The sequence below is a fragment of the Amphibalanus amphitrite genome, unplaced genomic scaffold, assembly GCF_019059575.1.
Source record: "Amphibalanus amphitrite isolate SeventyFive unplaced genomic scaffold, NRLGWU_Aamphi_draft 000159F_arrow, whole genome shotgun sequence".
Lineage (NCBI taxonomy): Eukaryota > Metazoa > Arthropoda > Thecostraca > Balanomorpha > Balanidae > Amphibalanus > Amphibalanus amphitrite.
Window position 1 is genome coordinate 212,988 of NW_024881654.1, and position 13,645 is coordinate 226,632.

Consider the following 13,645-nt stretch of genomic DNA (forward strand, 5'->3'; position numbering starts at 1 on the left):
GCCACTGCGCGCCGGCCACGGGCCCAATCCTCCCTGAGCGGCGAGCGCCGCGGCGGCTGCGGCTCGGAAGCTGTTGACAGCTCTGAGCCCGGCAGCCAAGGGCCGTCGTATCCGATGAACCGCCCCGAGAGCGGCCGCCGCCGCGACGGGCACGATCCGAGGAGGACGCAAATCGGCCCAAGCGGCCTGTTCCACGGATCACCGGTACTCGCTAAAAGTTGCGCAGCTCCGATATTAGCTGAGCACTGGATCTACCGGTTACAAGCAGGGTCAAAAGAGACGAGAATTCGCTTAGCTGAGGTGCAGCTATTCTCATGATATGCGCAGAGGCGTATGCGGCTGCTACAAATAGAATAACTAGTCCAATCCCCTTCCCCCATCAACTCGGTTGCGGAACTACTAACGATATTTATATTGGTGTTGGTACATTTGCATATACTGTTGATAAATAAGCTACACTTTTGTAGACGTTTGTTATAGCCCTGTTGCACTCGAACTAAAATAAGATTCGTAATACCCGTGCATCATTTATCCAAGCATCAATGATTGATGACTGAGATATCGGAATGCGTTTAGCGTTCTCAGAGCCCATTAAAAGGCTCGAAGTGATACATTAAACAAATAAAATTCTGCCTGATCAAACATGTGATGCTTACGTTCCAGCGATAGAACTGGTCGAAAATATAACGGTAAATTAATCTAAGACAATTTCATCATTTACCAATGGTATTACTTTACATGCTTCATAAGCAGTGCACACAAAATCTAGTTCTGAAAGTGATGCATTGTTAAGGTGACGCATTGCAACCACCTTACACTTTATGGTCGACGAAGTTGGATCTGTAACGGCTTTTTACTGACCCATACATTCCCAGGTTGACAGGAAATAATTGGATTTTACCATCAAAGGAAGATGACATTAAATTACGATTTAACACCTGCCAGAAATTGAGATGCATGTGCTCACCAGTACCACACTTGACAAGGTACAGTGCTAAGTCATTCAAAGGATCCGATTGTGTATTTTATGTTGCGCGTTTCGAGGAGCATCGTATGTATCGGCAAGTTCCTTGACCAACTAGGCATCTATAAACAATGGGAATAGTGAGAATACATGCGATGTAAACGGCATGCTCTTCAGTAAAGATCCCGTTAACATTTTGCGATCTATCTCCATTGCATTAGACCGATGCGGATAGTGCAATGGGTGTCCCAAAAGTAAGGTCATCATTTGTTTTGGCCACACTGCCAAAAATACGCGATGGATAAATATAAATAGGACATCATATGAAACAGCATTTTATAAAATTTTATTCTGACATACATATGAGTCAATACATTGGCTCGTAGCCCCACATTTGCTGCTTTTCTACATGGCTACCATTTCGGGCCGCGTGCATGAATAGACTACGTTTGACTTCCTCCACTATTCTGGAGCGATTCTCTGGTGAGATGCCGCCTATGTTTGCTCGAAGGGGTCATTATTTAGTTCTTCCCGGCTCGTTGGGTTGTCCTGAAAGACAATCTTTCTGTCGTGTATCCAGAGAATAAAAATATGAAGGTGTAACGTCAGGTGACCGCGGAGGCCATTCAATGGCGTTGCCCTGACTGAAAATTACGGGATCTCACATCTGCACTCTCGGAGACAATGCATGATCTTCAGGACGGTGCAAGCATAGTCTCCATCCTGCTGAAACCACTGCTGGCTGATGGTGTCGGCACAGCTGCGTTGCGACGAGCGGAAGAACCACTGGGAGGACTCTCGGGCCTCGGCCACCTCTCTTGATTTATTGTCACCCGATTCCCGCTGTCGTCCTCAGGACCTCGAAGCACAGGTGGCTAAGTATACATGCCCTGTGCGTACATTATACCTTTTTTTCTGACGTTTTACCGGTTGAGGCGAAACTATGCATGAGTTCAGAGATAGGGCGAGCTGATAGGGTCTGCTTAGGGCCGAAAACTGGGCGATATTTACCCTTTGTTTTAATGACGGACCCTCTCTAAGAGTTGAATTTCGACCTTCTCAGTTTTATGCCTACTGCTCGGTGTAGTTATGATCAAAAATGGTTTAAGCATGCAAGAAAATAATTTTATGGATGTACCTTGCACGTGTTAAAATTGGAAGTGATTCGGACTCTTACTTCTCGAGATATTTAAGTTTTAAATCATGACCTTACTTTTGGGACACCCGGTATACTTGAGCATCAATGGGTGATTTGCCATCCACAGTCAGAGGAGTGGAGAAACCACAGGGCACGGGATGTCAGCCGAGCCGTTCCCTCGTTTGGCGCGGTGCGGATCGGTATGTGAACGGGAGAACAGGCGCTGGTCGTTACCCAGCGGCGCACAACAGGTCTCCGGTGACGGCCCACTGCTGGCAGACTGCGGCCCGCAGCCTGACCTGTCACCTGACACAGTCTGTGTGACTGGCACAGTCGGCGGCACCGTCAGCCGGCCCCGAGACCGCGCGACGGTCACACCGCCACCGACAGGGCCGCTCCGCTGCTGAACATCGAATAACACGCCGACAGAGAGCAACAGGTTTTCAGTTTGACAGCGAAACTCGGCTGGCTGAAAGCTGAACAAATCTTCTCCGAAAGATCGTTAGCATTGCTCTTCCGAAAGAGGAGCGACCTGATCTCGGCCGTCTCCGTTTGACATTTGGTCGGCACACAGTCGACCAATCAGCACGGAGGGTCGGACCGACCCCCACCAAACACGATTTGGTAGCACTGTAATGACGCCTGCTGGGCTTGAAGTTTTCCCTTCACCATAGGGTTTACACACAAATTGGTCAAAGTTTGAGCCAGGATATACTAGTCTAAAAATGCAAAAAGCGAACAAATTTTGGCATCAATAGATTCAGCATTTCATCGTGTGCCTCAAACCGTCCATCATTTGGCCTCAAAGGAGGTAAAAATTGTTCAAAATCGAAGTTGAAAAGATGCTTTCTGAGCACATAATCTGGTAGCAATCACGTGACCTGCTATAAGCAGCTTATCGATAATTTACAAACAAAATTACTAAAATGCTGCTTTAAACAACATTAATCATACATTTTGAGCTTTCATGGTACTTTAAATAAGGTCAAAACGTCGCAAAACACAAAAGTTAATACAATAGTCACGTGGGTGTCAGGAAATGTCACAGGTGCGTCAAATTTGTGACTGGGGCTTTACTTTCAAACATCGGATCTACCTGTTTCTTATAGGTATCTTGGGTCGGACGGCCTCCTGTTGTGTCGTCTGACAACACTGACACTGCTCGCCTCCTCGCCGTGGACGAGCGACCTCGGCAGCGGCGGCGACGGTAGCGGCGGTGGTGACAGCGGCAGTGGTGCGGCGGTGGTGATAGCGGCAGTGGTGCGGCGGTGGTGATAGCGGCGGTGGTGCGGCGGCGACGGTAGCGGCGGTGGTGATAGCGGCGGTGGTGATAGCGGCGGCGACGGTAGCGGCGGTGGTGATAGCGGCAGCGACAGTGAATTTCGCGCCGGACGCCGCAGTTGCGTCACGGCGACTCATCAGCGCCAAATGTGTCGCCAACGGAGCCGTAAACATCTGACCTTTCCCTAGAGTCGGCGGTCAGACGGACCAGCGGCAGCGCAGAGTGGCGTCCAGACTCCTGGCCGGGGTCGAGCCGGACGGAATCATCGGACCAGACAGCCGCCGGCCGAGCACTGCCGATATCCACACAGCCTTACCAGACAGGACAGTAGCCGGCCGGACAGGTCCGGTCAGACGGGACAGCGGACAGTGTTGGCAGACAGAAGGCCCCGCCGGTCCCCAGCCGCGGACCCAGGCGCCGCTGTTTGACGGCGGAGGTGGCCCTGCAGCCTCTGTGCCGTCCGTCCCTGACTGAGCCTGTTTATAAACCATCACTGATGCAACAGGATACGCCAGCAGAAATGAGTAATGTCTCATATGACGTCGACTACAACTTAGAATATCTTTGGACAACCTGCAAATGATCCTTGACTAGATTAGGCAGCGGAATAAATTGAGTTTGGTTTCGTCACTCTCTCCCCCTGTACCTTTCTTTCCCTCCTCCTTCCCTCTCTCTCTCTCTCTCTCTCTCTCTCCCTCCCTCTACCTCTTTCATCTCTTTTGCTCTTCTCCTCTCTCAAAATCAAGCTGTCCTAGTATCTGTTGCTGGATGGCGCCAGCTGTCGAAAGAAACACGAGTGATAGAAGGAAAAGCAGGATGAAGACAGAAACTCATATGACACTTTCCACAGTATCTTGACATGCCATAAAATATTTTGATTTACTTTGACATTTACAACATATCCCAAGTCAGGCAAGGGTAGCATTTAAAAGGTCACCCCACAAATTACCGATGCCGATGGACTGGTGGCTCAGGCCGGCGGACCGGCTGGATTCCTCTATATGGACGGCCGTCGGACGGCATTGTCGGGAGGTCCCGGGCCGCTGAAGCCGTCTCTCTTCGGGGCGGGCACACGTCAGCGCACCTGCCCGACCCGATCACGACCAACAGCGCCGGTTGGCCGCGCCGCCGCCCATTAGCAATGCACATGAGCCGGCGGCGGTGCAGCGGGGAGCCCCGGCGGCGGCCCGTGCCCACACCCCTCGGCGGGCCGGGCGGGCCAGCCGGGTCGCTGTCCGCGGGCAATTTGTGGGCCGGCGGCGGGCCGTCCCTCAGTGGGCTACCAGAGCCGGCACGGAGCCGACCGGCCACAGCCACCCGGCTGAAACACGACACTGGCCGCAGAATAAACAAACCCGGCCACAGCAACGTTTTAATTTGTGGCGGCAACGACTGTATGCAACTATGGACGACATCAACGTTTATCACCTAGCCGTCGCCGCGCCGGGCCGAGGCAGGATGGTATTAGTCAATAGCACCGTATCAGCTTGCAAAGCGCGCCGAAAACATACGGGCTATGTACTGACGCGCTTAGCTGTCTACTCCTCGAAAGTTCATTGTGTTGTATACCTATGTATTTACCTGATTAGTACCTGAGGAAATACCTCAGAGACTACCGTATCTGATAAAACCCAGCGATTCCCTCCCTTACAGATGCGCTGATGTAAGAAAAAGAATGTGCTAGCACCTATATTATTGCATTATGCATGACGAAGCATTAGTCATATGCGCCGTCGGCTTCCAGCCGGCCGGCTGTCAGTCGCTGCTGCGGCGTAAATTGAGCCGTGCCGCCGCCGGTCTCCATTGAGCGCCTGTCTGATACATCAGTGATAAGGCGGCTAAGACGGCCATTACCTCAGCCGCAGCGTGAAATAAGGAGAGGTGTGATGTCACGTGCTCACACGTCACTTGTCAGCTGAAAAGTCCCAGCAGGTCCTCAACGTGGAAAGAGGTCCGGGACCGAGCCGCTTTGCTCCGCATAATACATGGCATAACGTTGAAAAGATGTTTAGATACAGATATACTGTGATTGGGCAAATAAATTAACTTAAGCGTTTCCATGATTCTGAATTGTTTCATCATAGATAAATGAAGGTAAAATAGCATCGTTCCGAGGGCAGATCGGTGGCGAGCTGGACGGAATCCCTCAAACTGACAGTTCTTCCCCTAGATGTCACTACGTGTAACGCCTAGGAGGTAGACTGTTCCGCATGGCTTTACAGTGCGAAGACTAGGAGAAACGAGAGCGGAAGAGAGAGAGAGGGGAAGAGGGGAAGAGGTGGACTATGAGACCGGGCTCGGCCCTGGTGACTGGCGGGCGGGACCTGGGCGTGGGAGAGTTCAGAAGGGCGGAGTGCGCGGAGTTGAGAGGGCAGGTCGGGGGCCGCGCGGGGCGGAGCCGCTCAGGAGCGATTGGAGTGCCCAGCTGGCCGGGGCGGAGTCGGCCCGTGAGGGGGCGGCCGTCACGCCGCCCGTCACGCCCCGTGACGTCACGTCACGTCGGCGGCGAGTGACGGATGGCGTGTCGTCAGCGGCGTCACCGGAGCCGGCTCGGCGGCGGCGCTGAGAGAGTCGCTCGGCCGGCACCGCCGCGGGGCCGGCCGCAGCATTCCCTCCGCCTGAGCGGCAGTCGGCAGAGACAAACACGGCGCCCCACAGTACCGGGAACGGACGGCTATAGACTATTTCAATCTTTAATTGTGTCTGCCAGAGCCGGACGCATGCTTGACACGGGAAGCGCCCAATACAGTGGAGTCGGTCTGGGTCCAAACATGGAAAGAAAAAAGGCCTTCCATGAGCCCCACCGCTTCCCAGCGCCACTGACCATCTCTCACTGTCCACCACCACCTGACCATTCGCGATTCCCCAGCGTTCCCCGCCGTCCGCTCCGTCCACCCACCTTCTGTCCACCACCCACCCACCCCCGTCGTCCATCCGGCGGCGGTCCGGCGCGGCGGTGCGGCCGCCCTGAGCGGCGCGGTGCCGCGGCTGGCTCAGCAGGACTGCGCTCCTGATCGCACGATTAATCACTGAGTATCGGCGCCGGCCAGAGCCGCCCTGTCGACACCTCCGCCGCGCTGGGGCGCCGATTACCGGACTGGCCCCGCCGCCGCCCGAGACAGGGACCGAGACAGGTCAGGTCGAACTGCGCCGCGATATAAGAAAGGAAAGAGGCCATGGGTTGGGTGGGAGCATAGCGCCCTGTCTCACCGAACCCGTGTCTCATTGGCTCTGGTCTCGCTGACTGGCGTGAAAGGATAAGAGCGACTCCTATCGCACCGCTGATGGATTAATGCTGGGCAACTAGCCCGGTAGAGCCCAGGCAGGATAGCTCACCAGTCACCGAGATAGAACACGAGCACGACATAATGCAGTGAAACCCGGCCATTCACTTCCCGAGCCCCCGCGACTCCCATTGGGGGAGCTCCAGCCACCCTGCACATTCCAGCGTCTCGCCCGAACGGTGTTGTGAGCAGATTAACAGCTCGATACCATCTGACTACTAGCAGTTGCACCCGGTCACCCTGCCGGCCCTGGCACACACCTACACGTCCTGCAGGCATGCAGGCGCGAATACATTACCGGGTTAGCTGCATTTATCCGTCCATTCCGTTCTACTGAAGGGGATCAATCTGCATAGAAAAGTGATAATTATAGTCTATGTTTTTCATCTGGGCCAGCTTCTGTATTGCTACTGGCCTTGTAACCTGAACGGATAGGTGAAAGGCTGAAATTCCCACAAAGAAAATCTGTACAAAGTGCAACCATCTCAGAAACGTCGCCGGTGAACTTTTACTTGGATATTCGCAAAAAGACGATACTTGATTTTCTATTTATCTGTTATAGGTCTGATTTGCACTTCATAGTATTTATTCGGAACCTACTTCAATTAATTAATAGATTCAACTAACTCATACCAGGTGACAGGTTAAGTGAAAATTAGAGCCTACAGCGCCTACTGAATAGGTACAACGGCCTTGGGTACAACAACCTGGCACCTACTGCATGGTATATAATCTGTTAAATACACGGCACATGATGTAAGAAGTGACCATATTAATATTTATTGCTCACATTTCTCGCCATGAGCACACGGTGTAAGCGTTCATCTGATACCAGCGATGTATTGCAGGCGTTACTAAATGCAAACCATAACCAAGTTTGGTACCTGCCATTATTAGACTCTGGTCTATTCATCATGGCGGATATAATAAAAATAAAAATATTCGATTTAGAAGCGTGAAGTCAGAGATGAGCGTGGACACGGCCGAGGTACCGTGCTGGAATGTGGGGCCTGCTGCAGTGTGCCATTGACATGCAGGACGCTGATTAGATGCACTCGGTGTGCTTCCTTTCTGGGCTGGGCATTCTGTCACAGCTGACTGAGGCGTGCCGACCAGCAGCCAGACAGACAGCACCCGGGCTGTACCCGCAGTCGGTAGGTCCGAGCGGTTCCCCTGTGCTCGGGCCCCGCCATTTACCAAGAACCCACTCAATCCCCAGTGTCTGTAGAATTGCTGAGTACCCTACCACTTTAATGGTACCACTAACAAGAAACACATCATTGCTAACTGCTTATCTTGTTATGCATTTATTACCCTGTAAGTGCAAGCCCCCGATTTAACTTTGGTGCTTGCTTACATCCGTTCATAGATAATAATTTTCTCTTGAACGGCTGTCAAAAAGGCATCAATAACTTATATCGGCCCCTTTGATGTTCATTTCGAGGCCATTTGATAGACACTTTGGGCACCTGCAGTCACGCACTCCATTTAACGATAGCTTCTCTTCCAGATGAGCTCAAGAAGTGCCGACACGCACACTTCAAATACATTTGCCGTCGTCTCAGCAGTCACTTGCGAAACGTTTCTCCGGTTCCAGCAATCCGACACGGACCGGCTCGGCGAATCAGCCGAGTCAGAGCCGCCCTAAAACTCGCACCTCCATCCCATATAAGTCAGCGCACAAATCAGCTACCGAGTCCGGCCGCTCGCCGCCGGCCGTTTGTGACGTCACTGGCCGGCCAACTTGCGGCGATTGTGGCGCAACAAGTGCCGTTACCGTGCACGCGCGCCACTTTAGAATGCACAGAGGGGCTGGTGGGGCACTGCTGGCCTTCTGGTCACGCTGATAGCTCGTCGGGCAGCGCAGGGCCGGTGGGCGGCATAGATGAGGTGCCGGCCGGCCGGCGGGGGCGGCAGGACAGAGTGACGTGCCCGCTCCGCCCCCCAGTGAAGGACGCGGTAGGCACCGGACGGGGGCCGAGACAGGGACAGGTGCATGCTGAGCGGTACACACTCCGGTACACACGGATGGTGGAGCAGTGTGAGGCAGGTGGCCTCTTCCTGTTTTGTTTGACCGCACGGTTTCTAGTCAGTGAGGAAGCCCTACCATCTGTCCTCGATATGGTGTCGTAAGCTGTTCGCGGCAAGCTGCTAGAGGTCTGCTGTGCAATGTGCATGTCACTGCAGGGCGGCGCGGGAAAGTCGCCGGCAAATGGCGACTGTCACGCGTAAATCATTCAGCCGGAGTTAAGATAAACTGCTGTTGTCGCGTGGCTTCTGAGCCGGCCGGCGGCTGCACGGGCCATCAGTTACCCATAGTGCTTACACCGGGTGGTCGCGGACACCGGGCAGAGCCGTCGGCGCTTATTGATCTAAAACTGGTCAGCGCCGACCGCCGGGGTTAGCAGCGGGTCAAGAGGGTCAGCAGCGGGTCACTGGGGTCATCAGGTCACCAGGGTCAGTGGCAGGTCAGCGTCAACTGCCAGGGTCAGCGGCAGGTCATGGAGGGGCCAGCAGCAAGTCAGCGCCGACCGCGCCGCGCCGGGGTCAGCGGGGTCAGCGACAGCTCAGCGCCGACCGCCAGGGTCAGCAGCAGGTCAGCACCGACCTCCGGGGTCAGCGGTAGGTCAGTGAGGTCAAGTCAAGCGCGACGTTTAAGTAATGCTGTACAGAATAGACCATCTCATATAAGTTCAATCGGTGTCTAACAAATGGCAATAAATGCATAGCTATTATGTCAACGAGCTAGACGCTAGAAGACAGCCTCACCTTTGATATGTGATGCGTTCCACTTAAAATCACATAGATTGTTGTCCCATGAAGCCCTGGAAAAGAAGAAAAACGTTGAAACACGAACCCTAGCCCTGATCAATGAAGGACCTTCAGTCATTTTAGCCCGCGCCCTGGTGGGGTCTGTTTATAACGCGACCTGGTGGGGGGGGGGGGGGCTATTTTTTGCCCCCCCCTCGTATCTCCGAAACTACTGGACAGATCCGAAAAATTCAAACGGCGTTCAAAAGGCCTGTCAAATTTGTCGAAGGAAACCAAATTTTATTGACCTCGGGGTCACCGATGACGTCACAGGTCAGGTCAAAGATGAAATGTTTCACCGTTCACGGGTCTTCTAGGGAATGCGCTATAACACCGAGAAAAACGCATTTTGTCGGGAATCAGCGATAGGGCGTCAGTTGCCTAGTAGATATGTTGCTGTTAGAGGTCACTGGTCATACCAGGTCAGGTCACAGGTCAGGTCACCAAAGGTCACCAAGGGTCACCACATGAACCCAACTTTACAAGGTTATGCGATGCATGTTTTATGGCCAGTTTTTCATTTCCAACTCAATGGTGTTGGTTATAAGACCATCAGGTACGGTTTAGGTCACTTTCTGGTGGAGGTCAGGTCAAGGTCAGGTCAAAAAAGGTCAAATTTCAAAGTTGATATTTTTGCATAAAATGGGTATTGATTCGATGCAGCTCGTCACGGGGAGTCTAATGGTGGTCTTTGTTTTGCGCTACGAGGTCTAGAATTGCTGAAAATTGAGTTTGAAAATTTGACGTCATCAATTTTGAACAGTTTTTTCGCTATAACTTGGCCAAAAAAAGAGGTATCGATCTCAAATTTGGTATGTAGATAGAAGGTGGTAAGGACTATCACATTTATTCCGGTTTTTTTCGAAATTCGAAAAACTTTTTGGATTTTTTGGCTATTATATTCAAAAAATCTATTTTTTTATTTTTGGGGGTCAAAATCCAAAAATTTCAAAAATCCGAGATAGCAGTTTTGTAGCCCTGTTCATTCTACAGCTTTTATGTTTGTATCATTTTTCTGTATTTGCAAAGCTATAGGCCTGGCAGCTCTTCCCGCGAAACCCTTTTTTGAGTCGAAAACGGCAGAACATGACGTCACTCTGACGTCATTTCCGGCCAACCTATCATAGCCTTTGGAAAAATTTTTGGTCACAATGTGTAAAATTGATGTCCGGGAGGGTACTGAAAGTTTGGTGACGATCGGCGCAGTGGTTCTGGAGATATATCGAAAAGTCTGGAGGGGGGGGCAAAAAATAGCCCCCCCCCCCACCAGGGCGCGGGTTAGTCAATCAGCGGTCATTTCAGACTATACACAATCGCCGTTTAGTAATAGAATCGCTCTAGAAGGTCACAGGCGCATGGTGGGGCTCGATCAATGTCTGACCATGGTGCACCTCGCGGCTGAGCTCGTTTCTGAGTCAGCAGTTCGGACATACAGCGGCCGTCCATTCATGACAGTGCAGGGCCGCTGTGATTTATCCGCCGGCGCCTCTGTTGCTAGTGATGGACTGGGCTCTGAATGACATTCGAGCCGATGTTGTCTGCGGCAAAAATCCGGTGCGCCCCGGCCCGTGATGTCATGGTGCACGGGCTCGTGAGCAGGTGCAGCTCGCCGGTTTGGGCACGAGCCGCTGCCAGCCGCGGTCGCCGCAGAGGCCGAGCCGACACACAGCAGGCACGCCAGCAATCCGACCGCAGCAGCATGTGAGACGAGGCGCCTGGTTCATAGAGCATGCTTGTTGCATGCTAGTCTGTGATTAACTTGGTGTTGAACCTGTCCGCACGGGAAATTAGCATATCAGTAAGATGATTGGCAATAAAACAGAATGTTTTCTGAGGCAACCATGGCGTTCTTGCCATCATCCTTATTGGAATTCTCGAACTAGGCTGATTAGTGAGAACTGAAACGTACTCCCGGCTGCTTCTGAATGATACAACACTCAGGCGAAAACGCATTGGCTGTGCATTTCTTATGGGTGCGATATGCGATGAGAATGGGATGAGAAACCGAGGCAAAGATGCAGAACATGGCAGATGAAAGTTGAAACTGAAATTAAATCAGTCGTTCAACATAGTAACACTCTTCCCAAGGACGAAATCCACACCTGTGATGCTAGAATACCCCCTTGTTCTTTTAAAGTAAACTACTTTAAAACATCCGCAATGTCAATGTTTGAGTGGAAGCACCGCTGTTTTTATGGAATGTTAAGTTAACTAATTATAGTATCCGCGGGCCACTTGTGTTGGTTCTCACTCGAGTCAAGTAGCGTGTTTCTACAAATGCGCAAACATGCTCCGCGACGGAAACACGCGTGACCCGGCCGACAAGCGGTCGACGCGGCCCACCTGGAGAACAATGGGTGGCAGAGGGAGAAAAACTGACCGACCCCGACCCAACGAGCCTCCGCGCTGGTCGGTAGCGGAGCTCCACTTTGTCGCACCGCGGCGCCATGCATGACGTGTTTCTTCAAAGGTTAACGGCGGATCAGCCAAATGAAGCCTCTAAGCGCTGCCGTGCGCACCAAATATGGTCACCGGCAGCGCAAAGCGAAAATGATTGAGCCGTCATCTGTCCAATACAGCTTTGGTATCATCAAACTGACGATCGTATAAAAGACATGATATCTTTGGGTATGTGGGCCAGACTTGTAAACGACTCTGAGTTGATTCGTGAATCGACTCAGAATCAAACCGTTTTTCGATGAGTCATGAGTTGATTCGAATCACTTCATCGAGGAACTTGATGAGTCATGAGTTGATTCGAATCAATTAAATTTAACATCATGAGTCATTTGATGAATCGATTCAAATTTTCAGACTCAAACAAAGAATCGACTCAAAAAAAATTTGAGTCGTTTACAAGTCACCATCAACACCCTAATAATCAATGCTAGATCACCCCCTCAGCTTTAGCCATCACTTAACTCCATATTTCAGACTTACAAGAGCCTCAGAGGCTCAGGCACAGGCGCCTAATGAGCCAAAAGCATTTGGCAGTTGGTACCTAGGTACTAGAGGTGGCAAAACTGGAAAATTTTGGGACCCGGACCCAGACCCAGTCTGACTGGCACATTTCCAGAACCGGTCAGACCCGGTCTAGGTCAGCATTGGAACCAGATGGACCCGTTCCCGAAATTCATTTGGAAAATTGTGTACTGTGCAAGAAGAAAATATTTTCTTTCCAATTGAGCAACCTTGTGGTGCAAAGTAAAACACTCATGCCATGGTCATTTCACTTCGCTTCATAGTTTGTATTTTAGAACCAGATTCAGGTCATATTTAATAATATAAGGCGTAAGAAGAACAATGAATTTCATGCTCACCCAAGCCCCTTTTACTACAGCTGCTAAACATGATGTGAACTGGGGATCCATGGAGCAGTGACTTCATCAGTCAGAACCTAACATCAAACATGGAACAAGATAAATATACTGATACCTTTGCTAATATTCTTGGTAAAAGATATTCGTTTTTAGAATGGAATACATAAGTCCTTCAAATATCAACTATATAACGTCCCAAACCAGAAAATCAAAATCAAAATAGAGAAACATAAAACTGTAACGTCCGCCAGAAATGTCGACACCAATAGCAAGACAAAACAGGCGTTAAAACACTGCAAAATTTTGTTGGCGTTAAAGTACTGCAAAATCGAAATGGCATTGAAGTACCGCAAGGTTGCGATCATGTATATAAGATCTCTATGGCGATCATGACTTAGTGCCAATTCATTAACGTAGAAAACAAACTACAATTTGTTGTTACGTTAGTACTTAGTAGATATAGAATAAAAACCAAAGTTTCTGGGACTGACCTGATTTTGATCTTAGCGTCTTTGAGCTGGGATCCATGAAAAGAGTAATTGCGTATTACAAACGTATCACTATGATGAGCAAGTAGGAAAATCCGTTCCTGATGCACATTTACTCGTCAAAGCATTCGGGGTCTTTGTATCAATGTCATTAGGCGTTTAGTATGTGCTAGAGTGGAGACTTTGTCCTCTTCCCGATCGTGTTCCAAAATTGGTACCTTTATGCAGTAGATTAGCGTGCGTAAGGCTTAGCATATATGACGCTCAAATGCGCCGTTTTCATATCAACACGGAATCATTGGCCTTGGAGAATGGCATTGGTATTGACTCAGTTATTTGCCAGCTGTTGCCGTATGAT

At 50.9% G+C, this 13,645-nt stretch overlaps 1 protein-coding gene across 1 annotated transcript in view; it reads right to left on the reverse strand.

Moving 5' to 3' along the window:
• LOC122383274 (probable G-protein coupled receptor No9) overlaps positions 1-13,645 on the reverse strand; it is an 82,037-nt gene that overhangs the window by 30,273 nt on the left and 38,119 nt on the right. The window contains exon 2 of the mRNA XM_043369549.1: positions 9,438-9,493. The gene's annotated coding sequence lies outside the window, so the exon portion shown is untranslated. The remainder of the gene's footprint in view (positions 1-9,437; positions 9,494-13,645) is intronic.